Source organism: Mya arenaria, chromosome 6 (assembly GCF_026914265.1).
Source record: "Mya arenaria isolate MELC-2E11 chromosome 6, ASM2691426v1".
NCBI classification, from domain to species: Eukaryota; Metazoa; Mollusca; class Bivalvia; order Myida; family Myidae; genus Mya; species Mya arenaria.
Genome location: NC_069127.1, coordinates 49,656,992 through 49,668,999, shown reverse-complemented (window position 1 = coordinate 49,668,999; position 12,008 = coordinate 49,656,992).

Sequence of the window (12,008 nt, the reverse complement as noted above, 5' to 3'; positions counted from 1 at the left end):
CTTGCATGGATTCGATTTCGCTCGATTTTTGTTCTTCAGCATCTCGCAAATAATCTTCTGCCATCTCCATCATTTTTTCATATTCATTGATATCATTCATGGGTTGCTGAGAACAAGATTCGCTTTTTTGCTCGTTTTCACTGGTGTTCTCACAAGGCGTTGTTTGCTGTGTCGATGCTTGACTGGACATAATTGTTTGAGAATGTGTATGACAAGTAACAAATTTTCAGCCCTTATAATAAGAATAAAATAATTCACTAGTAAATCGCATTCCATGATATAAATCGAAAATAAAACTGACATTGAACTCGCTCACAATAGAAATATGTCGGACATAAGCAACCTTAATTTACAAATTACCGGCTTCGTAGCGAGACTATGTATGGGTGATAACAAGCACGAGTCTACGTTCAAAGAAATCGTCTCGATACTTGACAATATCGAAAAAACATTTCTGCAAAACAAACTGGAAACGACCGAGTATCGCAAGAAATGTGGCGCACTACAGCAAAAGGTGTTCAGGTTGATCAGAGAGAACGATCGGTATAAGCAAACTCATGTGCACAACTCGAATACGGACGATAGTCAACTATTGCAGGACGAAGTTACACGCTTGACATTGAATCTGTCACAGCTGACTGCGGAAAACAATCAGCTTAAGCAAAATAACACGGCATTGGAAGACGAAGTTTTGCGCTTGAAATCTCAAACAGACAACCTGCAATCCTTAGACGAAGCTGCCTGTATGGAACTATTCAACGAAAACACTCAAGATTTTTCATGAATTACATTACTTCTGCCACTTACAAGTGAATATTACGAAGTTCAATAAAAAGCAATTTCAAAGCATTCGTTTTTTCTGTTAATATTTTGTTATCCTAAGTCTTAGAAACGCAAATCTCAGTACGTTTTGCTTAAACTGTTCTCTTGCGCTTTGCTTGATTCTGGCCAGATAATCTTTTCCTTCTGAGTTACCCAATCTTTTGTAGTAACGTTTAATGTTTCTTCTATTCATTTTTCGTGCCGGGTGGTTTATCCAACAAGCGGGACAAAAGCCGTTGTATTTATCAAAACAGCTTGGACACGCGGAATGTTCGAATGCACATTGTTTCATAACGAGCAAGCGATAGTCAATGTTACTGTAGCCACCGCACCAATGACAAGCTCTGAAACGTTTTCCGAGTCTCTTATCATACGAAATACATTTTGAGTTTTTTGGACCGTTGTTGTGAGCCATACTTTATTTAAGAGGTTCAAAAATATTTCACTTATATAGTGTCAAGCCGATTTCATTCAGTTTATGTAATTCAAATGTTTTGACAACAGTAACATGGCAAGTCTTAACCGTTGGTGACACAATAAACTATTGTCTATATTTGCTGCGTTTACCACATTTACGAAAACACAAGACAAAGAATATTTCAATTTTTCATGTTTATTTTACAATTGAATCGTTATCTACAAAAACTTGAAACATCATAACACACTAAATGTCTCCAAAGTCCTGATACTCAGAGTCCCCAGGTTCATTGTTCATAAGTATGGTTTTATCGTTTCCCACATATAGCCTATGTGCTTCAACAGAAAATCGTTTAGAATCTCAGGTTCAGCATAATCGTTTGAACTGTGTCTCAGTGCTGTCCTCGCTTCTTCCGTCTCACAATACTTGATCTCTCTGTACATTTCAACGCACCTCCTGATCTGGTCTGCCTCATATTTTGACTCCTGAATATTGTATATTTGTTCAAGTATTTTCGCAACTTTATCATGATCCAAAGGGGAAGCCGGCGAAGAATTTTCAAGATCATCGCTAAAATTCCCATCCTCGATATCGTCATCATCTGAAAGGACAACAGCTGTAGCTTCATCTTTTCCTTCCCATGCCTTGAACCTCTTCCTTATCGGGCTAGCAGGTGGAGTAAGAACGTCTGCTTTTACTTTTACTGCGCTGAATTCTTTCTCATCCATGCTCACATCCATACAAGACTCTGCCGCATCTCGCAAATAGTCTTCTGCCATTGCTTGTAGTTTTTCGTCTTCAGTTGAGTAGTGCTGAGGAGATGATTTGCTTGACATGTTGTAGATTGTAGATTGTTTGTAACCAGTGCACAATTTGGAGACCTTATAATAGCAAAAAAATAATTCATCGATATTACTTTCATATTGGTTTTATGTTCATTTATTTCAAATAGAAGCACATTGTAGCTTTTTGCATAAATATCAAACAAGATCCATACAGTCATTGTCCTTGTCAAACATACCAACTCTCATCGATTCGGTTTGCTGGGGGGAGGTATTGCTGTATTCTATTTTCTGTCTTTTTACAATGTTATCCATCTCACCATTTTCCACTTTTCTTTTCATTCCCGCATTGGAACTGGAATCGTTTAAATCCATCTGCGGTTTGAACATTTCATAATAATTCATGAACATTTCCTTATCCAACATATCAACACTCATCGATTCGGTTTGTTGCGGTAAGGTATTGCTGTTGTCTGATTTCTGTGTTTTTACGGTGTTAGCCAGCTCATCCATCTCACAGTTCATGGCATTGGAATCATTCAAATCCATCTTCTGTCTGTACAATTTACAGTCGTCGCACTGGCAGTTATCGATACAGTCATAATAATTCAATCTGAAAAGGATACAGTCATAATAATTCAATCTGAAAAACTTACAGTCGTCACACTGGCAGTTGTTTGTCATGATCTCTTTGCAGTTTGGTTTTGCCATGATCTCTTTGCAGTTTGGCTTTGCAGTCTTTTGCAATGTTTTGCAGTCTTTTGCTTTTATACCAATTAGAGCTTTCTTTGCATTACAAAAAGGCGAACATCAACACGTCACTTTTGAACTTTTCCCTTGTGCTTTTCTTAATGGTGGCGAGGTAATCATGCCTCATCTCTCTCAATAACCAGTCGTTAGTTTCTATTTTACCCAATTTCTTGTAGTATTGTTTCCTTTCCTTAATGTGTGCTAACGCAACTGGATGGTTCAACCAACAAGCAGGACAAGAGCCATTGTATTTATCGAAACAGCTTGGACACGCGGAATTTTCGAACACACAGTTTTTCATAACGAGTAAGAGATAGTCAATGTTACTGTATCCACCACACCACTCACAACATCGAAAACGTTTTCCGAATCTCTTATCATACGAATATTTTGACGTGTTTAACATGTTTGACATGTTTGACATGTTTGGATCTGTATCGGCTGTATCGGCTGTCATAATGTATGTTTGTGTGTTTGTATGTGTGCATGAGTTCTTTGTAGCCACCACAAATAATGGAATACAGAAAACGGGGGTGAAAATAAGGGGGGGGGGGATTTTCAACAAGGGGGGGGGGCCTTTTCTATCAGGCTATTTCCCCAAGTCCAATCCATTTCCATTTTAATTTTTCATACATCAAAACAAAACTTCCCAGTTTGCTCTGTGTAAACGCGCAGTTGACTGTGGTTTGGTCCCATCCGATGTAGCCATTAAATGCCTTCACAATAGAGCCTGTACTCTGCCTGTGATTTTCTTCCGACACATGGAACAATTTGACAGGATGTTGGCACACACTCTGCAGCAAAACAGATGCCCACAAGGCAAAAGTACCATGTCTACGAGACCGTCAAAACAAATTTTGCACTGTCTTCGTTCATCAAGGTTTGTGTCTTGTTCATGGTTTTCAGATGGTTCGTGCTTTACATTCGTTTCGAGCAAAATGTTACAAATGTCATTGATTTCATAACTCTTTTCACTGCCGTATGTTCTGCGAAAGACCAGTTTGGCGTTACTAATTTCCTCGATGCGAAACCCAAATTCAAGTAGGATTTTGTCAATATTTTGTTGTTCTGAAATGCATACCAGAGGTACATTTCTTGTTTCAAATCCAGCAGCAAAGGAACATTCTGGGCTGAAACGATAATGAACATTTGGGATTCGGTCTTCTGGCTTCCAGTCAGAAAAACATTTTCGACAAAACACACACTGAACGCGATCCCCAGTGTGTTGGTAAATGAATCCATTTTTTGCCAACTCTTCTTGACTTATCACAGATTTCCAATCTCTATACGTTTCGAGTCGTGCTGACTCGCTGAAAAATTGTCTGTAAAAGGGATCAGGATCATATGCATCGTCATCTTCTTCGTTAATAAGATCTTCAGATTCCATGTTATGTGTTAACTTACAATTGGGGAAAAAACGTGCATGTTCATTTTCTGGGACTTCTCCTCGCTCCCACGAGTGTAAATGATTTCCGCAAAAATAACAAGTTACTTCATCACGAAAACCGGTAAAAAACAATCCTGCTTTTGCCAAGTCAACTGGATCAATGAAATCGATCGACCAAGCACTATATGTTGCTAATCGAGCAGTGAAATTATCATATTCTTGATGTTTTGGAATCGATACTTGTTTGAAAGAATACTCCATTGTAACAAATGATACGTTCTGTTTATAGCCATATATATAGTGTTATTTTTCTCTCTTCATCATCTGATAATGAGACAAAACCGAAATATCAGGTTTATTGGTTTATTATGTTTGAAAATCACAAATAATGGAAAAACAACAGATTTGTGAATAATATCAAAGCCATGGAAATTTATCAGGGTATGAACCTCCTACTTTGCGTAGAGCAATGTGCTCTGCGAGTTGACTGATTGATTGAGGATAGTCAGGTTGTTGAGCCTTAAGCTTCCGTGATTCTTTATATGCTTTTTTCATATCGAGATATTGGTACAGATACTTCAATTGACACATACGATTGACAATCCATTCTGGAGTTTGTTCTTTGATTTCCCCTCTGATATACCTCTGACAGAGAGTACTGTCGTCTCGGAGCTCGAGGCCACTCTGAGATAAAAGATATCTCAGATGTGAATGTCTCTGTTCTTGTCTCTGTTGTGATTTAGCTTGGCGGATAGCGATGCGTTTTTCTCGTTTATGCTTTAATATTTTCAAGATCTCGGTCGGGTCATCAGAACCATATTTCTTACTCACTATTCCCTGTATATCATCTCGATTGTATAGTTTTTGTGTCGCGAACTTGACGAATGGTACTTTTAAAAGGTCTGTCACAGAAAGGAAAAAGTCTTGTTTAGCTTTGGTAGCACACACATATTTATCATCATCGAACTTAGGCTTCAACGATTTTACATTTGTTTTCACCTCGGACGTGCGAACTTCATTTTGTCTCTTTTCCCTTTGAGGTAATTTACTATTTTCAAATATCACTAATCCTCCATTGCTACAATGCATTTTGCTCTTCACTGGTGTTTCCTCCGCTGGTTCGATATGTGCTTTATCTCCTACATCTCTTTTGACGCCAGTGAAGGTTTTTCCGCTTCCCTGGTAGTAAATATAACCTCGTAACCGTACTTCATTATCTCCAATTACTTTGCAAATGATGATATATTTACATTTAATATCTTTTAGTTTTTTTAAATCATCTTCGTTGTAATCGTTCATTGTAAAGCAATATCCTCTTTTTTGTGTCATTCTGATTACAATTGACAATCAAAAGCAATTGCACTAGCCTTACATACCATTTCTGTTAAATACTTTTTGAAAAACAAACATAATTCATATCATAATTTATTTCACCCCAATGTGACACTTTAGCATTTGTCATACATTTCACTCTATTATTTGTCATTCCAAATGATGAATGTAAAATCGAATAATGACACTGAACATATATCATTTAATGCTCTTTATTTATTGTCAAACCAAATACTAAGTGACAAATCGATTCATGACACTGAGCATTTGTCATACATTTCACTCTATTATTTGTCAAACCAAAAGATGAACGTCAAATTATTTGAAGATGCTAAGCAGTTTATCATACATTTCACTCTTATTATTTGTCAAACCAAAAGATGAATGTCAAATTATTTGAAGATGCTAAGCATCTTATCATACATTTTACTCTTTTTATGACAAATCGACTCACAAATTTAAGCAAACCAGGTGACGATGTACAAATAATTTAGGGTGACGAGCTTTTTGGTTACCTCGCCCAGCCCAACTGAAAGACATAAAGTATATCTATATGTCTTTTAGTTTGGTCGGGCGAGCGAGCCAAAATCTCGTCATCCCAAAATATTTGTACATCGTCACTTTGTGTGCTTAATTTTGAGATTCAAATAAATCGTTCTAAATTCAATGTAAAAAAAAGTTTCATAAGGGGGGTACTCAGCGTGAAAAAACTACATCGCTTAAACGCAAATGCGCTTTGGTAAGTATATAGCTAAAAAACGAATGCGCTATGGTGAAAATCCAAAGTCAAAAATTTTGAAAAATTTGAAAAGTTGTCAAATAAATCATAATTTTAAGCACTGTGTTTGTGTTGTGCTCTATCATTTGTAAATCAAAACTGAGAGAATGGTTAATATGTTTTGAGACTAAGTATTTACAACACACTGCAAGTAAATCATCCAATATGAATAGAGTATTCGTCCATTTGTAGATCAACTTGAAAAAATGTCCAAATGTAAACCATCACAACTCATTGATGTTTCACTTTATTTTTTGTCATGCCAAATAGCCACAGATTGTCTCATAATTATCAATATGAAGATTTTATTTGTTTTCAAATCTTGTGTGAACGCCAGTTTCATGGACTTGACACAATGAGTAAAATCTTTGAAAATAAAAATGGAATATGAACATTTTACATTTCATGAAATTTTCATCTCCTAGAAAAAACATGCAAATTCTTCATAAAAACATCAAATGAATGAAAGCAATATGACGATTTAACTTGTTTTCAAATCTTGTGTGAACGCCAGTTTCATTGAATTGATACAATGAGTAAAATCCTTGAAATAAAAATTGAACATGAACATTTTATATTTCATGAAATTTTCATCTCCTAGAAAAAAATCAAAGGACTGAAAGCAATATGACGATTTTATTTGTTTTCAAATCTTGTGTGAACGCCAGTTTCATTGACTTGACACAATGAGTAAAATCTTTGAGAATGTAAATTGAATATGAACATTTTGCATTTCATGAAATTTTCATCTCCTGGAAAAAACATGCAGATCATTAAGGTTTATTTGACAGAAAATAGAATGAGATACCATTCATTTGTGAAAATTAAGAAATCGTCGCGAATGAATAAATCATTTTTTCATTAGTAAAACGAATTGATGAATATCAAATCGATTCATGATACTGAGCATTTATCAAACAGTTCACTTTATTATTTGTCAAACCAAATGCTAAGTGTCAAATCGATTCATGACATTTAGCATTTCTCATACATTTCACTCTATTATTTGTCAAACCAAAAGATGAACGTCAAATTATTTGAAGATGCTAAGCAGTTTATCATACATTTCACTCTTATTATTTGTCAAACCAAAAGATGAATGTCAAATTATTTGAAGATGCTAAGCATCTTATCATACATTTTACTCTTTTTATGACAAATCGACTCACAAATTTAAGCAAACCAGGTGACGATGTACAAATAATTTAGGGTGACGAGCTTTTTGGTTACCTCGCCCAGCCCAACTGAAAGACATAAAGTATATCTATATGTCTTTTAGTTTGGTCGGGCGAGCGAGCCAAAATCTCGTCATCCAAAAATATTTGTACATCGTCACTTTGTGTGCTTAATTTTGAGATTCAAATAAATCGTTCTAAATTCAATGTAAAAAAAAGTTTCATAAGGGGGGTACTCAGCGTGAAAAAACTACATCGCTTAAACGCAAATGCGCTTTGGTAAGTATATAGCTAAAAAACGAATGCGCTATGGTGAAAATCCAAAGTCAAAAATTTTGAAAAAATTGAAAAGTTGTCAAATAAATCATAATTTTAAGCACTGTGTTCGTGTTGTGCTCTATCATTTGTAAATCAAAACTGAGAGAATGGTTAATATGTTTTGAGACTAAGTATTTACAACACACTGCAAGTAAATCATCCAATATGAATAGAGTATTCGTCCATTTGTAGATCAACTTGAAAAAATGTCCAAATGTAAACCATCACAACTCATTGATGTTTCACTTTATTTTTTGTCATGCCAAATAGCCACAGATTGTCTCATAATTATCAATATGAAGATTTTATTTGTTTTCAAATCTTGTGTGAACGCCAGTTTCATGGACTTGACACAATGAGTAAAATCTTTAAGAATGTAAATTGAATATGAACATTTTGCATTTCATGAAATTTTCATCTCCTGGAAAAAACATGCAGATCATCAAGGTTTATTTGACAGAAAATAGAATGAGATACCATTCATTTGTGAAATTTAAGAAATCGTCTCGAATGAATAAATCATTTTTTCATTAGTAAAACGAATTGATGAATATCAAATCGATTCATGATACTGAGCATTTATCAAACAGTTCACTTTATTATTTGTCAAACCAAATGCTAAGTGTCAAATCGATTCATGACATTTAGCATTTCTCATACATTTCACTCTATTATTTGTCAAACCAAAAGATGAACGTCAAATTATTTGAAGATGCTAAGCAGTTTATCATACATTTCACTCTTATTATTTGTCAAACCAAAAGATGAATGTCAAATTATTTGAAGATGCTAAGCATCTTATCATACATTTTACTCTTTTTATGACAAATCGACTCACAAATTTAAGCAAACCAGGTGACGATGTACAAATAATTTAGGGTGACGAGCTTTTTGGTTACCTCGCCCAGCCCAACTGAAAGACATAAAGTATATCTATATGTCTTTTAGTTTGGTCGGGCGAGCGAGCCAAAATCTCGTCATCCCAATATATTTGTACATCGTCACTTTGTGTGCTTAATTTTGAGATTCAAATAAATCGTTCTAAATTCAATGTAAAAAAAAGTTTCATAAGGGGGGTACTCAGCGTGAAAAAACTACATCGCTTAAACGCAAATGCGCTTTGGTAAGTATATAGCTAAAAAACGAATGCGCTATGGTGAAAATCCAAAGTCAAAAATTTTGAAAAAATTTAAAAGTTGTCAAATAAATCATAATTTTAAGCACTGTGTTTGTGTTGTGCTCTATCATTTGTAAATCAAAACTGAGAGAATGGTTAATATGTTTTGAGACAAAGCATTTACAACACACTGCATACACGATGTACAAACATTTTATTCATAAAAAAGTAAAACACATAATTCACCCAACAACTCCTCAGTCAAAAATGTAGCTTGAGTCCTTTGTAATTGATGTTACTATTGCAACAAAAACCATCCTTGCAGAAGCGGTTGGTCGTGTAGGTTTGTAGTCCATATTTTGATTGAAATAAAACACATAATTGGTGTTTCGAAGTATCAATGTAGCAATCTCGGTAAGTCCATGTATCATTTGCAATATCTTTTATAACTGTGTTCAATTCAGCACACTTTAGAAGTCTGTTTGATTGATCAGATCTATACAAATTATCTCTCTGAGATTTTATCGCAAGAAGTGCTTGTTCATGAATGTCCTGTATTCGTCGATCTAAAAAGTGTACCATATTTGTAGGGTAGAGTTCACTTCCAAACCGCTGTAGTAAATGTTGGGCAATTTTCAATCTTGAGAAGACGCTGAATTTTGTAAGGAAGTCGAGTTTGATTACCGAATAATAGGCTGTGGCTGCCATGTCAGCTGTACATCTATCGGAAAAAAATATCTTGTTTGCGTATCCCTTATGTAAATGATCCCGCTCACTAACATATTCCTCAGCTAGGAGAAAATCTGAATCGTATCCATCGTTATGAAATTTGATTCTGACAATTTTCTGTGTCAACGCACTGTCAAGCGTAATTTCGATGGATTTCACATGTGTTGGTGTAAATTCTATGGGTACAAAGTGTTCCTGGCGCATTTCAACCAGAAATTCATATCGCATATCACCGTGTTCGTTTACGATATTGGCAATCTCAGAAGATTGAATTTCCTTAGGTAAGGTATAATCGCTAAATATGTGATATACCATATCTTCGATAGGAATGTGTCGTTCTTGATTAAAGTGTCTGGCTAACATAATGTCAATAAAAGTAACGATACAAAGTAATTCTGCAAGCATTTATTTTTTCAAAAATAATACAATAATCTTATCGAAATAGTAGCTCTGGGCAAGTTAATTCAATTGCCATAGCAAGAATGTCTACAGTTGATTTTCCGTCTAAGGATTCATCAAATAAGTCTAACCACCATTTGTTGTCATCATCCCGGTTACCACAATATTGTGTGTCATTGTCGTTTAAGTCATTTTCGGAATGTTCCACGCACTCCTTCTTTATGTGTGTGTGGTTCGCAGTATCCGACGAATACTCTGCTAACATCTGAATTACCGATTGTTCAAGAGGAATTTCTGTGTTTAGCGAGGTAGCGTTATTTAGCCATTTCTTCTCCTGGGTACCACAATCTTGTATGTCATTGTCATTTGAGTCATTTTCGCAATGTTCCACGCACTCCTTCTTTATGTTTGTTTTAGTCGCAGAATTCGACGAATCTTCTGCTAACATCTCAATCACCGATTGTTCAACAGGAATTTCTGTTTCTAGCGTGATAGCATTTTTTCGCCATCTCTTTGGTAGTTTGGATTGATCTCGTGGCGCTTCCACATGCTTTCGTTTTCTGTTGGGTTTAGCATTCGATAATATTCCTTTGCCGTCATTTATAAGTTGCGTTTCCAGAGTAAGTTGATGACTTAGCCTAGGAATGAAGGTACTTATTTTGATGATTTAGCCTAGGAATGAAGGTACTTATTTTGATGATTTAGCCTAGGAATGAAGGTACTTATTTTGATGATTTAGCCTAGGAATGAAGATACTTATTTTGATGTAAGCCTAGGAATGAATGTACTTATTTTGAGGAATGAAGGTACTTATTTTGATGACTTAGCCTAGGAATGAAGGTACTTATTTTGATGACTTAGCCTAGGAATAAAGGTACTTATTTTGATGATTTAGCCTAGGAATGAAGGTACTTATTTTGATGACTTAGCCTAGGAATAAAGGTACTTATTTTGATGATTTAGCCTAGGCATGAAGGTACTTATTTTGATGTAAGCCTAGGAATGAATGTACTTATTTTGAGGAATGAAGGTACTTATTTTGATGACTTAGCCTAGGAATGAAGGTACTTATTTTGATGACTTAGCCTAGGAATAAAGGTACTTATTTTGATGATTTAGCCTAGGAATGAAGGTACTTATTTTGATGATTTAGCCTAGGAATGAAGGTACTTATTTTGATGATTTAGCCTAGGAATAAAGGTACTTATTTTGATGACTTTGCTTAGGAATGAAGGTACTTATTTTGATGATTTAGCCTAGGAATGGAGGTACTTATTTTGATGACTTAGCCTAGGAATAAAGGTACTTATTTTGATGATTTAGCCTAGGAATGAAGGTACTTATTTTGATGTAAGCCTAGGAATGAAGGTTCTTATTTTGATGATTTAGCCGAGGAATGATAGTATTTGGTTGCATTTCAGTCGGCCCTGGAGAAGACTGTTTCCACTGTACAAACTGTGATACATCGCACGCTGCAGGCAGCTAAAGGTATGACTTAGGGCGTACAATGCACTGATGAGTTTCTTGTCATCATTTGAAGACTAGAAGGCTATTAGCGTGGTCATGGTTCAACACCATCGATTCAAAATATTAACATGAATTGTGTGTGCACAGATAAATGATAGTAGGGAATGTAATAAATAAGCATAAAACAAAATATTGTTAGATCATGAATTTTAACTGAAATACTGAGTGAGAGACAAAAAAAGAGTTAAAAATTCAACATGTAAATCTTAAAAGCATGCTGCTCAAGTATATTTTGCAACTGTTCCATGATATTTCAATACTGGCGTTAATAATTTTCAGAGGTCGCAGGATCAGAGACACCAACTCCAGCACAAATGGAGCTTCGACTAATGCAGTCAAAAGCAGACATAGAAAACCCGAAGATAAACTTTACGGCACAGAAAATATCTTGATGTTGTTAAAAATTCAGGGTAGAATTAGGGCATTTATAGTGATAAAAACGTCTCTCTTTTTTCTCTTTTTTTTGCCTGTGGT